The following is a 14,821-nucleotide window of genomic DNA, read 5'->3' as shown; positions in this document are numbered from 1 at the left end:
CGCGCCACTGCACTCCAGCCTGGGCAACAAGAGTGAAACTCCGTTAAAAAAAAAAAAAAAGAATGGTGGACATTTGTATTGGTTTCCCAGAGCTACTGTAACAAATGGCCACCAAACAGGTGGTTTGAAACAACAGAAGTTTATTCTTTCACAGTTCTGGAGGTCAGAAGCCTGGAAACAAGGTGTTGGCAGGGCCATGCTTCCTCCGAAGGCTCCAGGGGCGAATACTTCTCAGCAGCTTCCAGCTTCTGATGGCCCCTGGCATTCCTGGGCATGCAACGGCATCACTCCAGTCTCTGCCTGCCTCCATTTTTACATGCCCTTCCTCGCTGTGTCTCTGTATGTCCCCTCCTTTCTGTCTCTAAGAAGGACATTCTAATCCAAGATGATCTCATCTTGAGATCTTTACCTTCATTACATTTGCAAAGACCCCTATTCCAAATACAGTCACGTTCTGAGATTCCAGGTGAAGTTATCCTTTGCGGGGGTTGGGGAGGGGTCACCATTCAATTCACCACAGGACCCAAGTGGGTACATATTACTGTAATGTCTGCAGACGATGCCTGGTGCATGCATGAACTCCGGGGTCCCTGAGAAAGCTCTGCAGTTTCTAGGGGATCCAGTCTTTGGCCCGTGGGCTTAACATGAATGGCCTGGATGGCCATGTGGGAATATTGGGTGCGGCAGTCTCTGGAGTTAGGTTCCTGGGTTTGAATTCCTCCTCTGCCATTTACTATCTGTGTAAACTCAAGTGAGTTCCTTAATTTCCCTGAACTCCAGTTTCTTCATCTGTAAAGGCGAATCCTCAGAGGACTGTTGGGAACGCATTCCATGGTGGCTGCTATTATTCCTGGTTCTGCCAAGTGCTGCCACTTCTGTCTGGTCTAGGGGTGTCAGAGGGCTCTAGTGACCTCTTTGAGGCCCCTGAGAGGGTTGGACCTCAGCACTCAGATGGACCAGCCCTGAGTCCTCCCTTTCCCTGCTGCAGTCATGGCTTCTGTTTCTGCTGTGTTCAGCCCTTTCTCTTGGGGATGCTGCAAAGGAGCCTGTTCAGGGTCACCTGAGATGTGCAGAGGTGCCTCAGCTCCTTGGTGGTGGGGGAGTGAGAGTGGGATGCAGGAGCGAGGACTGGGAGGCCCTGAGCCTCGGGGAGGAGAGGCTTCCCTGGAGAGTTAGGGGCCTCCTTATCTCGCCCCCACCTCCGTATACACAACTGACCTGTCTGCTTCATGCATTTCTCGCTATGCCTCATGACCCCAGGAGGACCTGCACTGCAGTGCGCAGGTTCTAAGTTTCTCCAAACACTGCCCCATCCCCTATCGTCCTTAGGTTTTCTAGAAAAATAGATAAAAAATAATAACAGAGTTTGGTAATATGGCTGGATTTAAGGTGAATGTACAAAAATGAATAGCTTTTCTCTATATTAGCAATAACCAATTAGAAATAGAAGTGAAGGAAATGTCTGATTCACAGAAGTGTCAAAATCTATAAAATATTTATAAATAAATTTAATAACAATAATAAGTTTAATAGTAGAATCTATAAAACTTGCCCACAGGATATAAATCTGCAATAGGATCTGAACATGTTCTTGCACGGGAAAACAATATCATAACAAATTTCAATTTTTATCAACTAAAAATAAAAAACCAGTAATGATGGTGACACACTATACAAAACTTATTATAATTCCATTGGGATTAAAATAGCATGGAATTGCCACCAGGACAGACAAACAGAGGTAGGTCTGAGCATATATGGAGAGGGCATGTGCAACGAAGGTAGAAGTTCGAATGAATAAGAAAAAGATGTTTTATAAATGCCAAAGACTTAATTGTCTACCAATCTGGAAAGAATCAAAGTTGGGCCCCTCACACCATATACAGCAGAAATGACACGTGGCAAATGAAGTGGGGCACAGGGAGCAAAGGAGCTCAAGGAGAAACACCAGCCAGGACGGGGTGGGAAAGCCAGCGGATTGATGCTTGAACAGAGCTTTGAGAACAAGTACATTGCCAGACAAAGAGAGACAGGGAAGGAAGTTATAACAAACACACCAGATGTTCACTGATGGAGCCTCTCCATGAGGAAACTGCCCATGATACATGCAGGGACAGCGGGACATCATTAAAAGCTCTGTGTCCTGTCGGTTGAGAACCACTGGTTGAGGTAGGCAGGTGGGGGTGGTCTTGCTGAGGGGCTCTGGGTAAAAGGGCACTGGACAAGGCTGGAGGGAGAGGAGAGAGGTACAATGCCTTGCCAGCCTGGGTTTATTTTACAGTATGCCTCAGTCTAGGTAGGGAACATCCTGGGCCCACCTGATGGCCAGACCTGAATTGCAAGATTTCAAGGAATAAGTCTCTGCCTGGAGCCTGAGACCTGGGAGCAGAAGGCAGGCCCATGTCCACCAAAGCTGGGGAGGAGCCTTCCCCAGGGACTGACCCAGAGTGCCCACCTAAGTAGGCAGGTCCCAGCCACCAGTACAGATTGCCCATGTGTAGAACTGAGAAGTCTCTGATGCCTTTAGCAAACTTCATCTAACAGCCCACCATGCCTTTGCTCCTGAATCGTGTCACTCCTGGGGCTGCCCTCCCTGGACCTCAAGTCCTACAGAGATCACTCTGAGTTAAGCCTTGCCTCTTCTGCAGTCAATGTACTCCATACTACCTTCTGCTATCTTGGAACAACTCCTTCCATCCAGAATAGGAAAGAACCCTGGCTTGGAGACAGAGAGAACTGGGTGTATCTCAATGGATATCCCCAATAACTTACTTTTATAGATTTTATACTCTCCTTTCCAGCCCCATTGGCTTCTCCCACCCCTTTCTCAGCCACTGCTGAAGCCCAAACCAAGTAAAATCAGTGTGGTTGATATACAATGAGGCTTCAAAGCAAGTCCCCGTCCCACCCTACTGCAGAGCAGATGCCTGCATAGAAATTCTATAGCTTCTGTTGATTTGCATCCAATCTGTCTGGCTGAGCTGGGGCTAGTCACAGCCTCTCCAAGCCTCAGTTTTCTCATCTGTAAAATGGGGATAATACTACCTATCTTATTTGGTAATGATGTGGATCGAACAGATAATATGTGAGAGGGCTTTGTAGGTGGGAGGACGCCAGCCAGATCTCATGGGACTACATATTGATGGTTGATATCACACCGTTCTCTCTTGCTTCATGCAAGCACCTCATCTCTGTAGCTGGACTGTCCACAGCCAGCCAGAGTGGGGCCTCTCTCCACACCTCTCTATGTGTCCCTCAGTGCAAAGCATACAGGGGGCCTTCAATTAATGTTTGTTAACTGTTCCTTCCCACATCCCACCCTGTTCTTCCCCTTAGAAGTGAAAGACATCACCACCTATCTTGGTCCCCAAGTCACCCAGGAAGTGTCCTTGATCCTTCCCTTTCCTCACCCTCAATGATCAGGACCTATTAGACATCCTGCCTCCTGCTCCATCTCCTCCACCTCCTAACCACCATCAACTCCCACCCTGTCCCCAGAAGAGCCTCCTACCTGCCTTCCTTCCTAATTCTCTTGCCTCTGCAATCCATTCTCCACATAACAGCCAGAGTGCAATTTGAGAAACTTAAATCGGATCCTGTTGCTTTCCTGCTAAGACCTTGCAATGGTTCCCACTTAGAATAAAATATCAACTCCTTAACTCTACCTCTAGAACACTCTAAGTCTGTTCTTTCATTAGGACAATGTTCTTTCAAAGGACACCTTCTTGGCAGGGAAGATAATTTATCACTGGACATAACTAAATTAAAAAAAATTTTTTTGAAGCCTCTCAGGCTCACTTATCCATTGTGCCTGGAGCTGAGGCGTTAGATCAGGTGGCAGAAAATCTTTATGGACTAAACCCCACGACTTTGATTAAGTCTATTGGAGGCCCCACTGTAGTAAATTTTGGAATTATGTTTCTCTGTTTAATTGGCTTGTCTTTAGTGTGCCAGACCAGTCAAAGAATCCTGCATCAAAATTGATAGAATGAAAAAGCCTTCATCGCCGTGGCACATTTATATAAAAAGAAAGGGAGAGATGTTGCGGGAAGTCAGGGACCCTGAATGGAGGGACCAGCTGAAGCCATGGCAGAAGAACATAAATTGTGAAGATTTCATAGACATTTATTAGTTCCCCAAATTAATACTTTTATAATTTCTTATGCCTGTCTGTACTGCAATCTCTGAACATAAATTGTGAAGATTTCATGGACATTTATCACTTCCCCAATCAATATTCTTGTAATTTCCTATGCCTGTCTTTACTTTAATCTCTTAATCCCATCATCTTTGTAAGCTGAGGATGTATGTCACCTCAGGACCCTGTGATGATTGTGTTAACTGCACAAATTTTTTAAACAATATGAAATCTGGGCACCTTGAATAAAGAACAGGATAACAGCTATGTTCAGGGGACAAGGGAGATAACCATTATGTCTGGCTGCCTGACAGCCAGGCGGGATGGAGCCATATTTCTCTTCTTTCAAAAGCAAATAGGAGAATTATCGCTGAATTCTTTTTCTCAGCAAGGAACATCCCTGAGAAAGAGAATGCGTTCCTAGAGGGAGGTCTTTAAAATGGCTGCTCTGGGGACGTCTGTCTTTTATGGTTGTAGATAAGGGATGAAATAAGCCCCAGTCTCCCATAGCGCTCTCAGGCTTATTAGGATGAGGAAATTCCCACTTAATAAATTTTGGTCAGACCGGTTGTCTGCTCTCAAACCCTGTCTCCTGATAAGATGTTATCAATGACAATGCGTGCCCCAAACTTCATCAGCAATTTTAATTTCACCCCGGTCCTGTGATCTCGCCCTGCCTCCATTTGCCTTGTAATATTTTATTACCTTGTGAAGCATGTGATCTTTGTGACCCACACCCTATTCGTACACTCCCTCCCCTTTTGAAAATCACTAATAAAAACTTGCTGGTTTTGTGGCTTGTGGGGGGGCATCACGGAACCTGCCGACATGTGATGTCTCTCCCGGACACCCAGCTTTAAAATTTCTCTCTTTTGTACTCTGTCCCTTTATTTCTCAGACCAGCCGACACTTAGGGAAAATAGAAAAGGACTCCCATTGAATTATCAGGGGCGGGTTCCCCCAATACCCTTGCACCTGCCATTGCCTCTGCCCACAATGTTCTTCTCTGTGATCTTCACACAGCTGACTCCTTCTCCTCATTCATGCTTTTCCTGACCACTCATAGAAAGTAGTGCCCTCCCCTCAAGTCACTCTCTGTTCTCTCCTGATGATTTATTTTCTCCTAAGTACTTTCATAAGCTGAATTCATTCATTCATTCATTTGTATGTAGTGTCTGTTTCCTACCACTAGAATGTAAGCTTCATGAGAGGAAGGACTTTTCTTGTTTAGTCCTCTTTGTCTAGTACTAGAATATTTCCCAGCACATAGTAGGTGCTTAATCCATACCTATTGAATTAATTAATTAATTAATTAATGTGACCTCTCTGCATGATCTGGCCCACTATGATATTGTGATGTAAGAAATGTATATTTGGTCTTTGTCCCCAATTTCTGGCACAGGGCTCCTAAAACCCTTAAAATTTCCTGAGAAATAGGGGTTCTAGGTGCACTTCTTGTTCTAATGTTTAGCCTTTCACCCTGGTTTTGACACAGAACTCCTAAGCCTTTGGAACTTCCTGGGTACTAGAAGCATCTTTTGTTCCAAAGAGGTGCCTCTTTGTGGGCAGCTGGAGGGGGGTTGGTCACCAGAAAGACCAAGCCATGATGAGAAGTTTGGAACCTTCAGTTCCACTCCCCATCTTCTGGGAAGGGGAGTGGGGCTGAAGACCAGGTTAATGATTAATCATGCTTATGTGGGGAAGCCTGCATAAAAATCCATTAACTAGGCTGGGTGCAGTGGCTTATGCCTGTAATCCCAGCACTTTGGGATGCTGAAGCAGGAGCTTTGCTTGAGCTCAGGAGTTTGAGACCAGCCTGAACAACCTTGATCTCCTGAACAACTAGGTCTCAACCTAGTGAGACCCCCTCTTTACAGACAAACAAACAAACAAACAAAATCCATGATCTATGGGGTTTAAAGAGCTTCCAGGCTACTGAACACATGGAAAGAGGAGAGCACCTCCAAGCCACTTCCCATCTTCCTCGCACTATGCATCTCTTCCATCTGGCTGCTCCTCTGTATCCTTTGTAATATCCTTTAAATCAATGGGTCAATGTAAGTAAGTGTTTCTGTGAGTTGTGTGAGCTGCTTTAGCAGAGGAAGAGCAGAGGAAGGGCATCATGGGAACCCCAGTTTTTAGCTGCTTGATCAAAGCACAGGTCACCACCTGGGACTTGTGATTGGCATCCGAAGTGGGGGCAGCTTTGTGGGACTGAGCCCTCAGCCTGTAGATTTGACTCTAACTCCAGATGGATAGTGTCAGAATGGAATTAAATTATAGGATACCTTGTTGGTGTCTGCTGGAGAGTTGTTTGGGTGTGGAGAGAAATCCCCACACCTCTGGTCTCAGAAATGAAGTATGGAGAGTGAGTGTGAGAATAGTAGGAGAATATAGTCAGTTTGTGTGTTTTTCCGTTAGGCCACCTGCCTACCTCTCAGCCTTATGCTGGTCACTCCACCCTGAGCACCCCATTCTATTTCATGAACGTGAGTGTGTCAAGCCCTTTCCAATCTCAGGGTCTTGGCACAGCACCCTTTGCCTGGGATGTGTTCCCCTTCTCCTTCTCATCCTCCAGGGCTGGTCTCTGCCATCACCTCCTCAAGAGGCTTCCCTATATCTGCATATTTCTCCATGGCAGGGCAGTCCTGCTACTCTCCCCTGAAAAGGTGTTTCTTTTTCCTCCCCAGACCTTATCCTAATTTGCAATTATATATTTATTTTGTGAGCTTACATACTTAATGTCTGTAACTCTCTCTAGACTGGAAGCCCCAAGAGCAGGGACTGTGTCTCTTTGTCCACTGCTGTGCACCAACAACCAGGTGCCTGTATAAAGAACTGACCTCAGTAGACATCTGTTGAATGAGTTGATTATTGAAGGCTATTTCTTCAACATCCCTTGTAACTCAACGTCAAGTGCTTAGTAAGAAGCTGGTTGATGTGAGAAGTGCAAACCACCCCTTAAGACCTCTTAACGTATTAGCAGAAGCTATGCTCCCTACATTGCAGTGGAAGAAAGAGAAGCCACAGAATTTGCAAGCCTTCCAGAGCTAAAGTGGAGGCTTCCAGGTTCTTCCCTTTCCATTTGGTTATCTTTGCACAGGCCTGGCTCCCAGGCAGAGGTGGAGCTAGTGGCTACAGGCTGGTGTGGGCTTCAGTCATGCTGAAACTCATATCCTGGAGTCAGGGCACTCTCTGGGGACAGACAGCACCTTGAATCCTCTCTGGCCATATGGGTTCTGGCCTTGCATGTCTAAACGTCAGCCTGTTTCCTGTTTCCAGTGGACCATATCCCACTGGTAGTTGTTTCTTTCACCATTAACAGGTTTGAGCCTGAAGCAGTTGGCATGTAGTGAGCAGTAGAACTAGAAGGGGAGAGTCAGGCCTAGGTGGTGAACGTGAGCCAGGACTGGAAGTACAACCCATTCAGACTCCCACACCTCCCCCTGACCTGCTGTCTTCAGATACCTGACATTCTGCATGGACTCCTTCCCTCCTCCCCATCTCCTTCTCTCTTTCTCACCCCCTTTCTCTCTGTCCCTCTCTTTTTTCTCTCCTTTCTTTATTTCATAATGTCCCATTGCAGTATTTCTTAAAATAGCATAAACCTAAAACTGCCTTAAGTGTCACCAACTGGAGCCTGAAATTCCATACTTCATTAAAATGAAACAAAAATGTCCTCAATGTATTGTTAAAGGAAAAAAGCATGGTGTACCCATTTCATGTGGCAGATTGAGCACAGGTATTTATTTCCACTCTCTCCTGAAATCCCTTGAAATCACAGTTAAAGGGATAAAATGGTATAAATCTACTAGGACAAAGCAAATAGGAGAGGAAACTAAAATATGGGGATGGTCCAGAGGGACTGAAGACTCGGTAATACCTGGCCCAGCAGAGGATGGTGTGGGGGCTGTGGTGGGTGGGGAGGGTGCTACACTGAAGATGAGAAAAAGGACTGAGGAATTAAATGAAAGTCCGTACATGGGATGCTCCGAACTTCCAGCCTTTCCCCCCACTAGGCTCCCAGAGCCCCAGGCAGAGAATTGAAAAATTCCTCTCAAGGAAAGCTGGCCAGCCTAAGAGAAAAGTTACCAAAACTCAGACTACCAAAGTCAGATGACATTTGAGGGCCCCCAGCAGACCAGCCAGGTTCTTCTCCATCACCCGAAGGTGGGGACCTTGGATAAGAAGCCCACCAAGCCTCTAGAGCTTCCAGTGGGCTTCTGTTGACTCACATGGAACAAAAAGCCTGGTCACCAGACATTCAAGGAAAGAGTCCCCACATGAAAGACCGAAATAAAAAAAGAAGGAACTCAGAGAAATCAGAGTGGGCAGCTCCCAGGGATTCTGACTTTCCAACCTTTCTAATGACTATATTCTGCCCATTAACAATGCATTACTTTTATTCTTAAAAATTACTTTATGCACACTTTCTAGGTAACAGGTGCTTGCCAGGCACTGGGGACCCTGAGATGAATTCACAATCTCTGTCCCAGTGGGGTTTACAGCCTGCAGGGTTAAGCATTGCTTTTGCCTGGAGTGATTTCTCAAAAGGCAAATCCCCTGAGTGGTGCAACCCTCTGAGTCACTCACACCTCAGCCTCTTTTCACCAGGAGGAAGAATTTTTGGTCTCCACCATGGGCCCTGCAGTTTTTCTTATCTTCCCCCACATTTTTTGAAGCTGAGACTCCTCATCACTCAAGGTTTTAAACATGCTAAGGCAGGGGGCTTTAGCTTGGGGCCTTGGGCCAGGGCCTGCTGGTCCCTGTGAGGTGGGTTCTACCTGGCCTCTGGGGACCCGAGCAGGGAGGACTGGTCTAAGAAAAGACCCTTGTGGGGGCATCTTGTCCCTAGGTTTTCTCAACCCCCACTCAGGGACTGTGCCCAGGGTTCTATTTCTGGGCTTCCACCCACTCCCTGCCTGCAGACTGAGTGACTCTAAGTAATCTGTTTCCTCTCCCATGGGTTCCCCAAAATCATCATGGGATGTACTATCACAGGGTCTGAACTGGGCTGGGCGGGGCTGGGCCTGACGGGACATGCTACACATTGTGTCCTTGTGTACTTGTGTACTTGTTTACTCTAACATCTAGGTATTTGAGGGTTCTTCTTTTAAAAATTAGCATTGTCAAAGCTTTGTCTGTTTCATTCATCTTTTAAAGGAAAAAGATCATATATTTACTAAAGGATTCTATAACTTTTAATAAACTGGCATAAATACTTAAATGGTGACAGTGATGAATTGCTTGAGAGTTAAAAACTCCTGGGTGCCCAGTCTAAAAGAGAGAGAAACAGTTTTGTGGATTTTACCTCTAGAAGTCCACCAGGTTCTCATGTTGAAGACTGGAAAAAAATATCCTCATGTTACCCGCAAGAGGGAGGGGGAAAGTAATATTTTAAAATATTCCCAGAGCATCTTGTGTAACAAGGGCTTGCCCTCTAAGGGAAATTACTTTACCAGACCCTTATCTTACCTGGGGAAAAATCCACTAGCCCCCTGTAGCCATCCTGTATCATGTAAGGATAGAAAACACAAAGGTTAAGAAATTATTTTGAAAGTCATGGCCCAGGGACTTAGGTCCAGTAAAATACTGAGATTTAATCACAAGATTATAGAACTCTTGACCAGGTATGTTGGCTCTCGCCTGTAATCCCAGCACTTTGGGAGGCCGAGGCAGGTGGATCACGAGGTGAGGAGTTCAAGACCAGCCTGGCCAACATGGTGAAAACCCTGTCTCTAATAAAAATACAAAAATTAACTGGGCATGGTGGTGCACGCCTATAATCCCAGCTACTCAGGAGGCTGAGGCAGGAGAATCACTTGAACCCGGGAGGCGGAGGTTGCAGTGAGCAGAAATCACGCTATTGCCCTCCAGCCTGGGCAACAGAGCGAGACTCCGTCTCAAAAAAAATTATAGAACTCTTGCCCTCTCCAACAACTTACCACTACATCAACAAGACTCCAGCATAATAACTGGATAAAAATTCAGAAAGCTGCAAGACATAGACTTTATTTTTTAAAGAAATACTAAACAATGTAGAACCAGTTTATAGAAAATTAAGTTGGAAGTGTCGTTTCTCAGCCTTATCTTCCTTTACCTCCCTGTATCATCTGCACTATTAGCCACTCTTGTCTCAGCAGAAGGTCTTCCCTTGTCTTTCATGACTTTATATTCTCACCCTGGCTGTTTCTCCTCAGATATCACTTTGGGCTGCCTTTCTTTTTACAATCTCTTTTTTTTTTCTTCAACTTTTATTTTAAGCTCAGGGGTACATGTGCAGGATGTGCAGGTTTGTTACATACTGTAAACATGTGCCATGGTGGTTTGCTGCACAGATAATCCCATCACCTAGGTAATAAGCCCAATATCCATCAGCTATTCTTCCTGATGCTCCTCCTTCTCTCAGCCCCCAACCCCGGCAGACCCTAGTGTGTGTTGTCACCCACCCCATGTGTCCATGTGTTCTCATCATTCAGCTCCCACTTATAGGTGAGAACCTGTGGTGTTTGGTTTTCTGTTCCTGTGTTAGTTTGCTGAGAATAATGGCTTCCAACTCCACCCATGTCTCTGCAAAGGACATGATCTCATTCCTTTTTATGGCTGCATAGTATTCCATGGTGTATAGGTACCACATGTTCTTTATCCAGTCTATAATTGACAGACATTTAAGTTGATTCCATGTCTTTGCTATTGTGAATAGTGCTGCAATGAACATGCATATACATGTATCTTTATAATAGAATGATTTATATTATTTTGAGTATATACCCAGTAATGAGATTGCTGAGTCAAATAGTACTTCTGCTTCTAGGTTTTTGAGGAATCGCCATGCTGCCTTCCACAATGATTGAACTAATTTACACTCCCACCAACAGTGTAAAAGCCCTCCTTTTTCTCTGCAACCTCGCCAGCATCAGTTTTTTGACTTTTTAATAATAGCCATCCTGACTGGTGTGAGATAGTATCTCATTGTGGTTTTGATTTGCATTTCTCTAATGATCAGTGATGTTGAACTTTTTTTCATATGTTTGGTTGGCTCCATGTATGTCTTCTTTTGAGAAGTGTCTGCTCATATCCTTTGCCCACTTTTTAATGGGGTTGGTTTTTTTTTCTTGTGAATTTGTGCAAGTTCCTTGTAGACTCTGGCTATTAGACTTTTTAGTCAGATAGATAGAATGCAAAAATTTTCTCCCATTCTGTAGGTCATTCACTCTGATGATAATTTCTTTTGCTGTGTAGAAGCTCTTTAGTAAGACATAGACCCTATTTTAAGAAGGAAATTCTAAGGGAAACCCAAAGATAACAGGGAAGGATAAAAAAAAAATTAACCAATCCAGAAAACTGGAGGAAACAGGAGCCTCTGGCACTTACAGCTCAGGAAACTAGGGAAAGAAGAGCAATATAATCCTAAAGCAAGCAGAAAAAATAAATAAAAATTAGGGCAGAAACCAACACAATTGAAAAGAGGAAATCAATGAAACCCCAAGCTAGTTCTCAGAAAAGATCAATAAAATTGATAAACCTCTAGCCAGGTTAATCAAGAAAGCCTAGATTACCGGTATCAGAAATGAAAAACAGATAATCACCACAGATTCCATGGAAATTAAAAGAATGATGAAGGAATATTATGAACAACTCTATGCCCATAAATTTGATAATTTAGATTGAGTCAATTCCTTGAATGATACAAACTAAAACTCACACAAGGGAAAATACATAATCTGAATAGGCCTATGTGTATTAAAGTAACCGAGTCAGTAATTATTAATAATAACGTCCCAAAAAAGAAAGCTCTGGGGCTGGATAGGTTCACTGGTGAACTCTAACAAATGTTTAAAGACGAAATTACGCTAATTCTCTATAATCTCTTCCAGAAAATAGAAGCAGGGTAAACACTTCCTAACTTATTCTATGAGATTTGCATCACCCTAATAGCAAAACCAGATAAAGACATTAGAAGAAGTAAAATTATAGGCCAATATTTCTCATGAACATAGACATAAAAATCTCCTAAAAAATTAGCAAAATAGTATAAACCACAACCAAGTGGGACTTATTCTAGGTATGCAAGGCTGGCTCGACATTTGAAAATCAATTAATGTAATCCATCACATCAACAGGCAAAATAAAGAATAAAAACCATATGATCATATAGACAGATGCAGGAAAAGCATTTGACAAAATCTAATACCCATTCATGACAAAAACTATTAGCAAAGTACAAATGAAGAGGCATTTATTCAACTTCATTTAAAAATATGCAAAAAACTACAGTTAACATATTTAATTGTGAGAAACTAGGCGCTTTCTCCCTAACAAAGGGGAACAAATTGGGAACAAGCCAAGCATATCCTCTCTCACCATTCCTATTCAGCACTGTACTGGAAGCCCTAGCTAATGCAATAAGAAAAGAAAAGGTATAAAAATTGGAGAGAAATAACTAAAACTGTTTTTGTTCAAAGATGACATGATTTTTCTGTGAAAACATTCCACAGAATCGAAAACAACAAAAACAACAAGCTCCTGGAACTAATAAACAATTATAGCAAAGTTGAAGGATACAAGTTTAATATACAAAACTCAATTGTTTTTCTGTATACCAGAAATGAACAACTGGAATTTGAAATTAAAAACACAATACCGTTTTACATTAGTATCAGAGAGAGAGAGAGAAGAAGAATAAGGAAGAAGAAGAAGAAAGAAAAAGGATAGGGAGAAGAAGAAGTAGAAGGAGAAGAGGAAGGGGAGGAAGGAGGGAAGAGAAATACTTAAATATAAATCTACTAAAATATGTACTATGTCTATGTGAGGAAAATTACAAAATTCTGATAAAAATAAATCAAAACAGGTTTAAGCAAATGCAGAGACATTCTATGTTAATGGGTAGGTATAATCAATATTGTTAAGATGCCAATTCTTATCAGTTTGACCTATCAGTTCAACACAGTCCCAACCAAAATCCCAGCAAGTTATTTCATGGATATTGATAAACTGATTTCAAAGTTTATATGGAAAGACAAGAGGCCAATATTGAAGAAGAAGAAAATCAGAAGACTGACAATACATGACACTTATTTGGAAGATATAGTAATCAAGACAGGGTGGTATTAATAAAAGAATAGTTGAATAGATTAATGTATCAGAATAGAGAGCCCAGAAATAAACCCATACAAATATAAAGGAGCATAGGCAATTCAATGGAGAAAGGATAGGCTTTCCAACAAATGGTGCCAAAACAATTGGACATTGTGCCGGGCATCCCCATAACTACCCTCAGTTTCAATGATTCACTAGGAGATCTCAAAAAACTCAGAAAAATTGTTATAGTCATGGTTATTACATGACTACAAATTTATTACAGAGAAAGGATACAGATTAACATGGGCAAAGGAGAAAAACACACAGATCAGAGTCCTGAGGAGACCAAGATTACGCTTCCAGTGGTCCTCTCCCAGGGGAGTTGTACGGGCGATATTTATTTCCCCCAGTAATAATATGTGACAACACGTTGGAGGTATTACCAACAAGGGAAGCTCACCTGAGTCTTGGTATCAGTCACATAGGCATGGAATATCCATGTGACTGACCTTAGGTACTCAGTCTCCAGCCCCTACAGAGGTCAAATTGATACAGCATTGCACAAGACTTTCACATAAACCACATTGTTAGCATAAGCTATGGCATGGCCCAAGGCCCCACGTATGCAAAGACAGGCAGGATATCCCAATGGTGTAGAGGTTAACTGTCAGAAGCAGGTCAGGAGCCAGTGTCTTCTTTGCAATGTGCAGCCTGCTTAGTTAACCTTTTGCTGCACAGGCATCTAGATGCCAAGAAAAAGAAATCTAGACACAGATCTAGCACGTTTTATAAAAATTAGCTCAATATGAATCATAAATCTAAATGTCAAACACAAAACTATAAAACGTATAGAAGATAAGAGAGGAGAAAATCTAGGTGACCTTGGAGATGAGTTTTTAGGTGCAGCATCAAAAGCACAATACATGGAAGAAAAAAATGGTAAGTTGGAATTTACTAAAATTTAAAACTTCTGCTTTGTGAAAGACACTGTTAAGAGAATAAAAAGACAAGCCACAGATTGGGAGGAAATATTTGTAAAACACATATCTAAAGAAAGATTTATGTTCAAAATATACAAAAAACTCTTAAATGCACAATAAAAAAAACCAATTAAAAATGGGCAAAAGATTTAAACAAACACCTCACCAAAGGAGATATATGGATGACAAGTAAGTATACGAAAATATATTTAACATCTTATTGATAACAGCACAGGCAAGCCCCCAAATTGGGGATTATCTAGGGAGGGTTCTTGGCTTTGCCTAGGAAAGAATTCAAGGGTGAGCCGGTGGTGTTAAACAGCAACTTTTTTTTTTTTTTTTTTTTTTGAGACGGAGTCTCGCTGTGTCACCCAGGCTGGAGTGCAGTGGCGCAATCTCGGTTCACTGCAAGCTCTGCCTCCCGGGTTTGCGCCATTCTCCTGCCTCAGCCTCCCGAGTAGCTGGGACTACAGGCGCCCGCCACCATGCCCGGCTAATTTTTTGTATTTTTAGTAGAGACAGGGTTTCACCGTGTTAGCCAGGATGGTCTCGATCTCCTGACCTCGTGATCCACCCACCTCGGCCTCCCAAAGTGCTGGGATTATAAGCGTGAGCCACCGCG

This window comes from Symphalangus syndactylus, chromosome 19, assembly GCF_028878055.3.
Source record: "Symphalangus syndactylus isolate Jambi chromosome 19, NHGRI_mSymSyn1-v2.1_pri, whole genome shotgun sequence".
NCBI classification, from domain to species: Eukaryota; Metazoa; Chordata; class Mammalia; order Primates; family Hylobatidae; genus Symphalangus; species Symphalangus syndactylus.
The sequence above is the reverse complement of the archived record's forward strand: the minus strand, read 5'-3'. Positions refer to the sequence as shown.